This window comes from Lissotriton helveticus, chromosome 5_1, assembly GCF_964261635.1.
Source record: "Lissotriton helveticus chromosome 5_1, aLisHel1.1, whole genome shotgun sequence".
In the NCBI taxonomy this organism is placed as follows: domain Eukaryota; kingdom Metazoa; phylum Chordata; class Amphibia; order Caudata; family Salamandridae; genus Lissotriton; species Lissotriton helveticus.
The window spans coordinates 1494437672-1494450664 of NC_136065.1; the positions used below are offsets into that span (position 1 = coordinate 1494437672).

A 12993-nucleotide genomic window follows, 5' to 3' on the forward strand; every position below is an offset into this window, starting at 1 on the left:
GTCTGTGGCTCAGTAGACGAAGGCATCCGCTGCAGGGACCAGTGATCAACCTCATGGTACCAGTTTTTTTTGTTGCTCTAGCCCCGCCCCCTCCCCCACTGACCCCGCCCCCACCTGTGCGGCCCTCGGATACAAACCACACTGTAAATTTGGCCCCCAAGAGAAAGTTTGTGAGTACCCATGCTCTAGAAGAAGCTGCAAGACTTTTCATCAAGCAAATTAGTCCTTTTGTCAACAAATTTTATTTTAATGATCACACATTATGTATGGTTCAATGTCAATATATATTATTAAAATAGAAATTAAAAATTGAAAAATACACATTTAAGGCTTATGCCGTTTTCGTTTGTTGAGGAGCCCTCCATATTTTTTATACAATTTTTATAGGAATTCTCACCCTGAACCCACACTTGGCTTTTTCATATGTACTTGTTCATTTTCATACAATAATAGATAGATTTTTGTACATGTCTTTCAGATTCATTTTGACCTTCTTTGCTTTTTCTTAATTTTTACTGCATTCTAATTCTTTCCTGAGAAAGTCCTGAAAATCTGGCGAGGTTTGCGATGCATTTCGGAATTATGATCACGGTTAGCGATGATCATTAAATTGAGGGGTGCATGAATAGAGAGAGTACAGATGGAAAGCAATGTGAAATCCTTTGGTTGGACCATACACTATCGTGGTACTTATGAAGGCCTGTCTTTATACACATGATTTAGTTTCAATCAAGGGTTCGATGGCTTGTGAAGGCCTCTTTGTGCTGTGCATGGAGCTGACCATCTTCCGTTTTGCCTTTGGAAGGTAGCAACCATTCCCGATGTATCCCCATGCTTACTGTTCTTCACCCCACTGAAATCTGACCAGAAACCACACAGACTCCGGTGGAATGAAGGACAGCACAGTCATGGATCAATCACTTTTTTGACCAGGTCCAGGGTGGGAGCGTGGAGGGTTCGGAGCAGGGCCGGGTTGAACCACTGGCATGACGTGTGCAGGGCAGCTGGGAAGCCTCTGTCTTCTCACAACGTACCTAAACACAAAAAAAAGGAACTCTTTAATTGGAGAATACAGTATATCAGGTATTAGACACTCTATTCTGTAAACAACACTGTAATATAGTACGAAACAGACACAACATCTGTGCTACTCCTTAGTGATTCTGTAAATTCCTGTTTTTTAGATCGGATTGGTGGGTCTGCGTCGCAACAATTCATTTTCATCAGTGACATGCACTAAGCGCATTCCGCTCCCTTCTCTACAGGTGCCCATTGGCCTGACAGCTGTGCGCGTGGCATGCACGCGCACAGTTCAGAGCAGGCCAGGTGATTCATCGCTGCAGGTTCTGCTGTCATGGTGAATGACAGCAGAACGGAGGGACCAGATTCAGCGCGGCTGTTTTTCACAAACGTGCCTGCCATTAGCCCGTCATTGTTCCCAAGCACAATAGCAGACGTGTCTCTGAGCGTCTTATGACAAATGGCTGATGGTAGCAGCACATTTTGTGGCTCCATTGTGTGCTTCGCAGAACAAATGCACCCAGGCCTGCTTTCCTAGGCACGGTGGGTGGACCCCGAGGGCAGTAGGACTCTCTTCAGAATAGAAATGGAAAACTAGGGGCTGAGTGGGATGATGCTATCATGCACTATAGGGAATGTAAATACGTATTATGTGATGCTCTTCCTTAGTAAACGAGTCATTGGTACTGGCTTGTGACTCTTTGGGTTGGTTCATCATCTGCACCTTCTCCTATGGAAATATTTTCTGTAAGTCAGAGCTCAATTCATGTGTTTTGTTGTTAGGTGCAGCTCCACAGAGCATGTTCGTTGGATTTCAGCATATAGATGATATGGTTTCCCCCTGCCATGTGCTAGCATGCAGGCTGGCCCTTAGTTTGGGACTGTGCATGTTTTTGTGTTGTAAAGTGACCCACTGCTGTCACTACAGACTATGCTCCAGTGGAGGCTTCAAAACGTGGTGCCGGTGCTTCTGGGATGTGCAGTTGTGCTTTAAATAAAGGCAGTGTCATAGAAGCCAGTGGAGCACTGAATGCAACTCAGTCAGTCTCTGCAATGGGGGTGTCTACTAAATAACTGCTGCACAGAAGCGCCCCCTGTGGTAGAACGAGAGAATCCCAGTTCTGTGATGCATGGCAGCTTTGTGACACCCCAAGGAATTGAGGTGTATTCGAGCAGTGTCACTGAGTAACAGGGTGGAGAGGTCATAGCCAGTGCATAGCACAAGCTGCAGTGCACTGGATGATGGCCTCAAAGGATCCCAGGCGCCCTCCTGCCCACTCCATGGACTGAGCCGACTTCTACCACGGCTCACTTCCAGGGTGCAGCGCACAACATGCTTCCCCCACACGGTGTATGTGAGGCGCATCTGGTTGTCACATGACGGGCTGTTGGAAAGGCATAGTTAGTAATGTGTCCGCAAGGCTGTGCATTGCTTGGAGCCAAGCGTGGACGTGCCATCTCACCCCACTCCCCAGTGGATATTGTGTTAACATGCTTCCTACCACAGCACACACCTTGCAGATCTTTCACACATGGTTTCAGAAACCCCAATCTGAGTGCTACAGAGCTACTAGAAGCGATGGTACAAGCAACTACAGAGTCAAGAAAATGCATATAGCAGAACAGAATGGCTTGCACATAGTGACGTCAGCATACAAGACATGTTGATGCTTTTCTTTATTGTTCTCGAGTCTGGAATAGTGCAACTCATGTTTGTTTCTGGGACGTCAAGCAGAGTTAGCAGACATGATGAATGTGTCAAAGCGTGACTGGGCCATTCTTGCTACATGAACACATGGATTACTCAAATGCAGTTGAAACCTAACCAATATTTGCCTAGCAATTTAGACAAGGGAGAGGCAAGCAGTGCATCTAGACTCTTACAGAATTCAGTACGAAATGTAACTAAAACTATTAAGTACAACTTTGTATTTTGCTCCATCACACAACACATTTGTTGAATGATGTCTGGACTATGCTTTAAGCCAGAAAATCTCTTCCTTTCAGTTTATTTTAAAGGAGAAGCAAAAAAATATGCGGTCAGACAAGGACGATACACCTTTTTTGGAATAAGGCACACTTCTTTTTGCAAGTTTTGAAAGGTCAATGTCCTGAACCATTATGTTTTCTTTTGCCTTTTTTCAACCTGACGGTATCCACCAATAACATATGTTAAATATTTGTCTAAGTCAGCTCCCAGGTCAGTTAATTCTAATGTAACCCTTCTCAGCCCTTTGTATCCCTGATGTAGTGGATTGCGGATAATCTACATATGGAAATGTTCAGAGAATCCTCACAAGATGTACTTGAGTCCATGGAATGCAATGCTGGGTGAGAAACATGTGACCTTTTCTAAAAAATCAAATAAAGCAGAGCAGAGAACATCTGTTGTAAGGCACATAGATTCACCTGGGTTACACTAAAGAAAATACAATCAAATAAACAAATATAAAAATCACAATCTATCTGTTTTAGGCTGGAGCATAACGAAAGGAGCTGTGCAAAAAATGTTTTAATATTCATCAGAGTCCACCCTTCCTGCGTGTGAGCTCCTTCTTTGGACGAGTCCATGCATGCCTTGAGCATGTAATGGGTAAATTCCAGAAGCTGTTGGGCACAGCATGGAAGGCTGCCAAAAATTCCTTTATGGGTTTGGGCCTGTTGGAAATACCAGAACTGCTCTCAACATGTTTCGGCGGGCTCCTGCAGAATTCAGAGCTTTTTCCAATGTCTCACACCCATTTTGCTGTATGGGTTGGGGGATCCTGTTTGGCAAGCCAAAATACGGGAAAGCCAGACGTCTCAGATATCACTTTCTATGATACTGTCCCTGACATAGTAACTGCTAACATTTATTAATAAATACAGTGAGCATTATTGCAATGATTGCATTATATAATACGTTCACGTTGTTATATGTTGTTATCTCTCAGTCATTAATGTAGCTCCTGACTTTGTGTTCACATTCAACTAAGGTGACATCAATATAGATGATTGAGAGAACATTTGTATATGAAGAGTTTACAGATACCCACAGGAGTCACCAAATGACATCTTGTTGAAACTCTACATTTCAACCACAATCCATTGGATCGTTTTTTTTCTTTATGAATTTTAGGTATTGGGGCACATTCATCCCATTTAAGAGATGCACTGACATTCATAGAATACTAGCAGATATGTTGTCTAGTTGCCATTTAACTGGTTTCTGCCCTAACTATCTGCCCTTCCCCTGGTGTATTTTCTTTACCCACTTGGCGAATTGTGCGTTCTTTCTTTAATCACTTCATCTCCCACTGCCTTACTTCCTTTAGGTACAAACATTACGAGTCCTGAAGAAGAAAGCACTAGACAATATAACAGGTATATGCTAACGCTGAATAGAAGCGTAAGGCCACTAAAGGGTGAAATTGGTTCTAGACTTCATCAGACAGAAGGTTAGGAAAACAGATTACAGAAATGCATTGATATCAGCGGCAGATTAAAACTTTAAAGTTAATCGAGACTGCTCAATATCTTGCCTGCTCAATATTCTCAACCTTTCTCCAAGGGGCACTGTGACCCAGTAAAGAAAAGAGCTACAGGGCAACACCCAATCAGAGAGCCCAACGGAGTCAGCTCTTCCCATCCAAGTGGTGAGCTCATCTTCAGTTATTGCATTGTCTTGTAAGATCCAGGTAGCAGTTGCTATCTGTGAATGAGTGGTGGTAGTGCAGGTGGGTAAAGTTAAACTCGGATATTAAAAGTACACATTATTCCGAAAGATTTCAGCTAATGAGAGTGGGTGATAAAATGTACTCGCTTTATTTTAAATATTCATTTCTGATTATTAGGAGGTAGTTGGCAGCTATGGAATAATGGTACAATCACAAAATATGTTCATGTGCAGGGGTTTATGAGAAAATGGGCCCTCTATAACCTTCAGAGTGAATTCTAAAATGTATTAATTAAAGGTAAGCCTGGTTGGGGAAATGTTGCACTTCTATATTTAATCACAATGTCCATAATTATAAGCCTGTGCGAAATGCAACATTTGATTGCACAAAAGACTTGTAAATTTTGCATTAAACTTAATTTTTTATTGTTGTGAATTTTGCTCACTATAACTTACATTTAGCATGAACCTATCTGTGTGCTTCTTGTACAATAGAAGCAGCCTCAATGGGTGTGTGTGTGTGTGTTGCAAGGAAGAGAGGGTAAAAGAAAGAGATGTGAGGGAGTATATACGGGGAGGGAGGAGGGCATGGAGAGAGGTGGCTTAGAAAGAAGGAGGTGGAGAATGAAGGGAAGTAAGAAACCGAGGGCAAGAGAAGTGAGGTAGCAGAAAAGAAGCATAACACCTATAAGCTTGTAACAGCGTCAGAAATTACCAATCAGTTTGCAATGCCCGTGAATCTGCCACGCTTTGTAACCACGTGTAAAGCCATTAATCATGCCAACAAATCAAGAAAAAATAGAAGAGATTGGGGCCAAGGTTTGTGGGGGTCAGGGGGGCACCGATGGAAGAAGAAAAAGAGGGTGTAGGTCTTATGGAGTTTCAGAGAAATAAGAAAAACAGGAAAGAAAAAATGAGAGGTGTGAAGAAATAATAAGGGGGACTTAGGATGAGAGAGAAAGCAGAAAGAACCACGGTAAAAAAACAGTCAAGAAAGCTGTGATGAGAGCAAGTGAACAGAGAGGACACAACAAGAAATAGACAGGCAGAGGGGTAGAGTGAAAAATAGGCAGAGAGAATACACATATAAAGATGGTTAAAAGGGGGAAACGGAGACAGACAAAGAGAGATAAAAGTGATTTTGCATAAATGTTGGCAGGATGTGTAAATCCTGTATAACAGTTTGATTTAAGAGTTTTTTTCAATTCTATCCCTGGAATGTGTCTACGGCTGAATTCCAGGCCCCAATGGTCTCATGAATATTTAGGGAACTTTCTTTTCCAGCAGTTTATTTGGTACTTTGGTAAATAGCTTTCTAATCTAATATTCTATTGTTCGATCTTTCATCCTTTTCTCCTAACTTGATCTCTGGAGATTTTGAACGGAAGAGGGCAATCTTGACATTGAAAAGCCATGTCAGGTAAGCACAAAATTCCCCTGACCACTTCCTGCCCCTGATGTTTTTGTCTTTTATGACCTGTATAGTATCCTTATTTGACATTCATGCCATCAAAACGGGCTTTTATTTGGAGGTTTTGCAAGAACCACTTTGAATCAAGCCTCCCACCCCCATTCACACCTGTGACCAAAAACGTCACCAAAACCAAAATTACAATATGGTTCGTTTCCAAATTCCTTTATTTGGGAGAAGAAACTCTGCGGATGTACTGAATTTACAGATGCTGTTATTCATAGGCCCAGAATCTAATGTGCCTCTCTGTAAATTGCCCAACTTCCAGATTTCTCACAAAATCTATATCTATTCTTTAGGGCTCACTCAGAGGTTGTATGTACGTTGTTCAGTGCCTTTCATTTAACCTACCATCCAATTGTTTGCAGTGTATTATGACCATCTGAAAGGTATTCTTCATTTGTGGATTCTAAACTATTCAAAAATATCAATCAAATATTGCAATTTTTGTTTGTCACTTCAATATATTTAAATATTTACAGAAAAATATACCACTCTAGTCTTGTGTTAAAAAAAGGGAAAAGAAAAAAAGGCGTATGAACTTAAAACGACATTTTACGGCATGTTTCGGGCCTATTTTATGTTTGTGGCTCACATACACGGATCGTTTGGTTGGCTGCCTCACTGACTTGAGGAAAATGTGAGGTTCTAGTTCTGACTCAGTGCTAAAGGCTCGTGTAAGGGTAGGAACTTTGCCAGAAATTGTGCAGTACAGAATAGCACCCTGTTGCACACATCTTGGATTTGAAGGGATTCTTTTGATCGTTTGATGGTGTATTTATGATGTCCTGGTCCCAAACGGCCCCATGTCATTGCAGTCACCTTCAGCAGCTTCCTGGATCTTTTGCCAACAGAATGCTGCATGCTGGGACATGTAGGCTCATATATACAGTAGGGAAATGACACCTTAATCGAGAGTCAGTCGGTGGTTGCGAAAAGTAATGGCTGACTGATACTGACCTTTATTCTTGACAAGGGGTCAGTTAGTGGCTATGTATTGTAGCCCACTTAGGGAGCTGTGCTGTCACAGGGCTTACAGAGAGAAGTTTTTAAAGTAAAGTAGTTTCACCTCTCGTGAATATACCACGACTTTCATGAGATACAACTGACTCATCTCATAAAACTGTAAACTACGTTAGGACATTTTTAGCACTGTCTTTAAGGCTTCCGTACTTGAATTAGGACAGCTACGGAAACTTCTCTGCACACTTGACATGTTTAATGAAGTAGTACTGGCGGTTCGCAAAATGATTCCTGTGTGCCAGATGAGAGGGAGCTGGCCTGTATCAGCTGTAACTGAACACTTTCTGTCGGACAGTGTAGCACGCCTATGCATCATTTTAATACCTCTCATGGGACAACGGTGGCAATTCTCAGCTTTATTCAAATAGTTTTAAGGGACAGTGCAGATTTTTCTCAGCAGGTATCAAATGAACTCTACAGTGGTGGCACTTCTTTAGAGGATTCCTGTTTTGCGATGGTACTGGCACTTAACAAATGAAATCTTGGCACTTCTCAAAAGTATTCGGTTACTTTTAGAGTGATATCACTACCACACTGCTCAGCACTGGCACGGCTCAGCAAGATTCAAACACTTTTAGTGGGACAGCACTGCCACACTGCTCGGCACTGATACTTCTCTGCATGATTCCAACACTTTTATTGGGACAGCACTGCCACACTGCTCGGCACTGGCACTTCTCAGCAAGATTCTAATACTTGAACGAGAGAGTACTACTACGCTGGCACTTCTCAACAAGATTTCAACAATTTTAGCGGGACAGCAGTACCACACTGCTCAGCACTGTCACTTCTCAGCAAGATTCAAACACTTTTGATGGGACACCAGTGACACACTGCTCAGGACTACACTGCTCAGCACTGGCACATATCTGCAAGATTCTAACACTTTTATTGGGACCACAGTAGCACACTGCTCTGCACTGGCACTTCTCAGCAAGATTCTAATACTTGAACGAGAGAGTACTACTACGCTGCCACTTCTCAACAAGATTTCAACAATTTTAGCGGGACAGCAGTACCACACTGCTCAGCACTGTCACTTCTCAGCAAGATTCAAACACTTTTGATGGGACACCAGTGACACACTGCTCAGGACTACACTGCTCAGCACTGGCACATATCTGCAAGATTCTAACACTTTTATTGGGACCACAGTAGCACACTGCTCTGCACTGGCACTTCTCAGCAAGATCAAAACCCTTTTATTGGGCCAGCAGTAACACACTGCTAAACATGACACTGTCAGCAAGATTCTGACACTTATATTGGGACAGTAGTGACACTGCTCAGCATTGTACTTCTCAGCAAGAATCTAATACATTTGTTGGGACAGCAGTGACACAATGCTCAGCATGGCACTTCTCAGCAAGGTTCTAACATGTGTTGGACCAACAGTACCACACTTCTCAGCAAGATTCTAAAACTTTTTATGGGATAGCACTCCCACACTGGCACTTCTCAGCAGGAATCTATCAGTTTTAATGGTACCCCACTATCACACTGCTCCGCAAAGACACTTCTCAGCAAGATTCTAACACTTTTAATGGGACTTCTCCGCAGGATGACATTGATTTCATGGGGTAGAGACGGCATTTCTGGCAGGGGTTCCAGAACAAGTTGTGAAACGGTATCAGCGACCCTATAAAAGTCCAGAGCATTTAAGTTGCCTTCTCAAAAAACGTGGGCCTGAGAAGCACGGGTTCCAATCCCACAGGGCACATCCAGCCATTTCTCCTTCTCAGGTATCAAAGTCCCGTCCAGAATCCGGCTTCTATCAGTGCTCTTTGGTAGATATTACTTGTTCTTGTTGTTGCTTCCAGGACTTACAGAAATGTTGATGTTTGTTGTGGACACTATATGACTGGCAGTACATCAGGCAGACGTGAAGGAGAACATATGTAAAATGGCCGTTAAGGAACATGGCTCGAAAAAGGCAGCGTCTCACACTGGACAGTAAGAGTGCAGCCAGGATAAAGTCAGAGACTAGGTAGGCCTCTCGGCTCAGGGATAACCGGCAGTGGGAGATGAGAAGAACAGTGGGTGGTGTATTTTCCGTTCGTCACTTTAAGTGATTTTTGGCTAGTCTCCCTGCCTGCAGCACTTCAGGCTGATGTTTTTCCCTAAACAGTGCGATATTTTTAGACATTTCCTGTGTGTATGTGAGCTGCAAACGCACCTCAACTTGCAGTAAACATCTACAACGCCACACCCTGGGGCCTCTCCGTCAGTCGTCGCAATGGCAACATTAGGAAGTCTGAGGCTATTCAGAAGAGTAGGCAAGTGACACACTCACACAGCCCTCGGTAGACACACTTACTTGCCATGCCAAAAAGGCCTATTCGATGCTCCGATTCACGAAGTGGTCAGAACGCTGCCTTCCAATAATGTTTAAATGCCTGAACCTTAAACAGAAATTCAAGGCCCGCATCTGCCAGGTGGGCCCATCTCACGTGTGGCATGTTCTGAGAATCCTAGCTTCTAGCTAACAGCCCGTGGCCTTGTAGGAGCTGAAGGCCAATACATATTTTAGCAAGAGGGTAATGATAAGTTCTATAATATACACTGGTACCAAATAGTCATGGGCGGCCAGCTGTGTGACACATGAAATTAGGTTATATGGCAGGCAATATTTGTTTCGACTAAAGTGTCCCGCCTTTCTGTTTAAACAAAGATTGAAATAGTGTCTTGGGCGAATGACTTAAATTAAAACCCTTACACCACCCTCGCCCCCCACCTCCCCGAACTGGGGATGCTTAGAAACAGATCAACCCCGGCGCATTTGCAGGTCTGTACACGTTTTGTGGGGACAAGTTGAAACAAAGATTTATATTTCTGAACAAGAGACCCCAGTCAACAGGGCCTTCTGGGAAAGTCATTGTGGCTCCGCCTCCTACATAACATATAGTAGTCCCAACACAAGAGGGCGGGCTTCTCCTCCACCCCTAGATGTCCTGTGTTCGGAATGCTAGCCCGGGAATAAAGATTCCGTGTCCGACTAAACACTTCCATTTAAAAAAAATATCTTTTTTTTTCTGCTGGATTTAAAGCTAAGGATTTCAAATGGCGTTTCACTCTTTACAAGTAGGGAGCACGTTGACACCAACCATATGCTAAGTTCAGTCAGACAGCAGATGCCTGACAATTGCTCGGCACACACGAAGTTTTAGGTAGCAGTTGATGCATTCCAATGCCGCTTTGAAGCGCTGCAAATAACAGGCGTGCCAGTTCCAAACAGTGCTGCATTATTTTCCGCTTGCAGCGAAGTGCCTTTCTCCTGAATTGTGGTAAATGCCGGCTAGCTTGGCCCATAAGAACTGGTGAAGACAAAACCGCCCTAAATGGATTAAGTCTTGGATTGCAATTTACAAACATAAGGAAACAATGGCACTGGCTAAACAAGGGTGGACCGGGGCTCCGACTGAGAGTGCACATTCGCACCCGTGCCGTCTCTTTTGAGGATTCTAAAAGCGGTTCTTGTTACGATTTCTTACAAAAATCCCATTTGAATGCGAAGTGCTTTCCACGTGTGGAAAACTTGCGCATGCAAAGTGGACCCCAACAGTATGAAAACCAGAGCCCGGGAATGTGAACCCCCATCTGAAGACACACTCAACCTCCAGCCATTCTCTTTAACTCAGTCTACAAATCTCCTGAACCATGTCTGAAATTAGGATTCTTCAAAATGATATTAGTGAAGAGTGCATTTGTCTTACAGCACACAACACAACCTTTCCTCGTTCCCCCGGGGGTCCTGGGGTCACACGAATAACGAGATACACAAAGTAGTGACACTCAGCAGGTGAGATAGTACCGTGCATTGAGTGCCTGTTGTAGATGTCTATGTTGAGCCTATAGGAGTGGGCCCCAGTAGGGCCAGATCGGACCTATATATCTCCATGGGGTATGGCTGCAAAGGTTCTAGTGAAGCGTAGTACTGGTAACGCGTTTATTCTATTGACAACGGGCAGTTCAAGTTGCAGTTATGTGCTATATCAAAATGACCAATATCGTTTGCGGTATTTTATGAAAACGCGCACAATATCTTACGCTGCTGTTATCAAATTTACTGAAAAAACATACATAGTTGAATGCTAAACAAAGGATCATATCCGACTCGTGTGCTCACTTACCTTTTCCTCATACACGAGATCGCTGTCCAGGTCACGAAACGTCTGTTTGTCCGCTTTTCACGAAGGCGGGAAAAGGCAGCAGTTAAGGGTTATGGAAGTAGAAGAAAGTAGAGGGAAAGGCAAAGTAAAAACAGCTGCATGCAATGCTGGGAGGGTAATGGGCAAGTGTTTCGAGTGCTGCCTTTGCTCTGTTTCTAAGCGCTACTTATTTTAGAACACAAGAGAACTAAGTTACTTAGACAGGTAGTGATTTTATAAAGATCACATGGTTTGGCTCAATGTGGTTGAGCTGCGATTAGAATCTATTGGAGACCTGCTGGTGCCACAACTGGCGACTAAGTCAACCGCTGCTCGCGGCGGGCCACTGGTTGGCTATCTTTTTGGTGTAGTGCTCGCCCACAAGTAAACACCACACCTTTGCTTACCGTGATTCTCTGCTACAATTGTCTCCTATCTTTTTCCTATCATTTATAGTTTTTCCTCTCTTTCTTTGTCACGCCTGCTCAGATAACTTCAAATCCTCCGCGGCGCCAGCTTGCCATGATGTTTCCCATTTCAGGACTCGGGCAACTGTTGTGGCCACAGTAGGAGGCCAAAAGTCAGGATAAACACAAAGAGAATCAGTGACAGTGTCCTTTCGTCCATCCCGTTCTAAACTGACTTTACTGAAGAAGTTTCGGGAAAAAAGATCACCCAAAGGAAAGAAGTCGGCCGGGAAAGTCGAAAGTGTGCCAAGCGGGAAAGTACAGTACAGATAAAGGCAGAAGAGGGTAAAAACAAGGCACAGTTTGTGTCGCAGTTTCGTGGGGAACTTCGTAAGAAAAAACTGCGAGACAAAGCCCGAGGAAAGGTGTCACGAGAAAAGGGCGCAGGTTCGGAGAAGGGTAGCTCAGGTAAGGAAAACACAAGAGACCGTCAAAAAAGGGAAGGGAAGGGAAGGAGGGGAATATCTACCTATTTAAAGGAGCCTCCCCTGGGACTGGTCCTTTATCTCAGGCAGGGCGCAGGAGGGTTCAGCTTACCTGAGAATGGCGACCAATGGCCATGGGGAATTCAGTGACGAGCCCCGCCCCTTCTGAGGTGAACCCTCCAGGGTGTAGCCGCGGCCCAGCCCAGTGTTAAACCTGACAGCATACCTACCCCAGCTCAGAAAAAAAACCTGTGAAGTCTCCTGTAAAATAACCTTTTCCACGGTGCAAGTGGTGCCCCGGTCGAAGCACCGGCCTGGGCAGGGCACAGGTAAAAAAACTGAGTGTATATCGTGTTAGAATTTCAATGCGGCAAGACCTGAAAAGGTTCAAACTTTAGAACACACCAGACTTTTTTTCTGCGCAAAACTTTCGGAGAAGAGATTTCCCCAGCGCTATGCCTGTAGTTGCGATGCGCAGACATCACGGCAGTGGGCATTGCTCTATTTGACAACTGATGCATTTCATATGTGGGTCTGCCCGGGAGAAAGCACAGCAAGCGACTGCACCCGCTCTATGCGCTTGATATGGGAGCTGAAAAGGCCAACCCGCTTCACTGACGCTTAGCAAGGGGACTTTATTTGATATTACATAGATTGCATTAATTACTTTATGCGTCATGTAAGTCAGGCACATTTTATCTTCAAGAGAAAGTTACCTGATGTACACCTGATAGAAGCCATGCTCCTCGGAACAAAATTATTTTTAAATTCGTATGTCAAAGCT

General features: G+C 43.9%; 1 long non-coding RNA gene across 1 annotated transcript; it reads right to left on the reverse strand.

Annotated features, from left to right (window-relative positions):
* Positions 1–223: 223 nt before the first annotated feature.
* Positions 224–12133, reverse strand: LOC144753668 (uncharacterized). Its single transcript, XR_013594464.1, has 2 exons — positions 11300–12133; positions 224–1034 (listed from the first exon to the last, which is right to left on the reverse strand). It is a non-coding gene; the product is annotated as an uncharacterized LOC144753668 (long non-coding RNA).
* Positions 12134–12993: the final 860 nt, after the last annotated feature.